Below are 1,873 nucleotides of genomic sequence, written 5' to 3'. Positions count from 1 at the left end.
ATGGTTTGTCTCCCTCCCAATCCCATCTTGTTTCATTGATTCTTCTCGTACCCACTTAAGCCCCCATGTTGCATCACAACTTCCTCATATCAGGGAGATCATATGATAGTTGTCTTTCTCTGCTTGACTTATTTCGCTAAGCATGATACGCTCTAGTTCCATCCATGTTGTCGCAAATGGCAAGATTTCATTTCTTTTGATGGCTGCATAGTATTCCATTGTGTATATATACCACATCTTCTTGATCCATTCATCTGTTGATGGACATCTAGGTTCTTTCCATAGTTTGGCTATTGTGGACATTGCTGCTATAAACATTCGGGTGCACGTGCCCCTTTGGATCACTACGTTTGTATCTTTAGGGTAAATACCCAATAGTGCAATTGCTGGGTCATAGGGCAGTTCTATTTTCAACATTTTGAGGAACCTCCATGCTGTTTTCCAGAGTGGCTGCACCAGCTTGCATTCCCACCAACAGTGTAGGAGGGTTCCCCTTTCTCCGCATCCTCGCCAGCATCTGTCATTTCCTGACTTGTTTATTTTAGCCATTCTGACTGGTGTGAGGTGATATCGCATTGTGGTTTTGATTTGTATTTCCCTGATGCCGAATGATATGGAGCACTTTTTCATGTGTCTGTTGGCCATCTGGATGTCTTCTTTGCAGAAATGTCTGTTCATGTCCTCTGCCCATTTCTTGATTGGATTCTTTGTTCTTTGGGTGTTGAGTTTGCTAAGTTCTTTATGGATTCTGGACACTAGTCCTTTATCTGATATGTCGTTTGCAAATATCTTCTCCCATTCTGTCAGTTGTCTTTTGATTTTGTTAACTGTCTCCTTTGCTGTGCAAAAGCTTTTGATCTTGATGAAATCCCAATAGTTCATTTTTGCCCTTGCTTCCCTTGCCTTTGGCGTTGTTCCTAGGAAGATGTTGCTGCGGCTGAGGTCGAATAGGTTGCTGCCTGTGTTCTCCTCAAGGATTTTGATGGATTCCTTTCGCACATTGAGGTCCTTCATCCATTTTGAGTCTATTTTTGAGGCCAGCATCACCTTGATCCCAAAACCAGACAAGGATCCCATCAAAAAAGAGAGCTATAGACCAATATCCTTGATGAACACAGATGCGAAAATACTCAACAAAATACTAGCCAATAGGATTCAACAGTACATTAAAAAGATTATTCACCACGACCAAGTGGGATTTATTCCAGGGCTGCAAGGTTGGTTCAACATCCGCAAATCAGTCAATGTGATACAACACATCAATAAAAGAAAGAACAAGAACCATATGATACTCTCAATAGATGCTGAAAAAGCATTTGACAAAGTACAACATCCCTTCCTGATCAAAACTCTTCAAAGTGTAGGGATAGAGGGCACATACCTCAATATCATCAAAGCCATCTATGAAAAACCCACCGCAAATATCATTCTCAATGGAGAAAAACTGAAAACTTTTCCGCTAAGGTCAGGAACACGGCAGGGATGTCCATTATCACCACTGCTATTCAACATCGTACTAGAGGTCCTAGCCTCAGCAATCAGACAACAAAAGGAAATTAAAGGCATCCAAATCGGCAAAGAAGAAGTCAAATTATCACTCTTCGCAGATGATATGATACTATATGTGGAAAACCCAAAAGACTCCACTCCAAAACTGCTAGAACTTATACAGGAATTCAGTAAAGTGTCAGGATATAAAATCAATGCACAGAAATCAGTTGCATTTCTCTACACCAACAGCAAGACAGAAGAAAAAGAAATTAAGGAGTCAATCCCATTTACAATTGCACCCAAAACCATAAGATACCTAGGAATAAACCTAACCAAAGAGACACAGAATCTATACTCAGAAAACTATAAAGTACTCATGAAA

Source organism: Mustela nigripes, chromosome 2 (assembly GCF_022355385.1).
Source record: "Mustela nigripes isolate SB6536 chromosome 2, MUSNIG.SB6536, whole genome shotgun sequence".
Lineage (NCBI taxonomy): Eukaryota > Metazoa > Chordata > Mammalia > Carnivora > Mustelidae > Mustela > Mustela nigripes.
The sequence above is the reverse complement of the archived record's forward strand: the minus strand, read 5'-3'. Positions refer to the sequence as shown.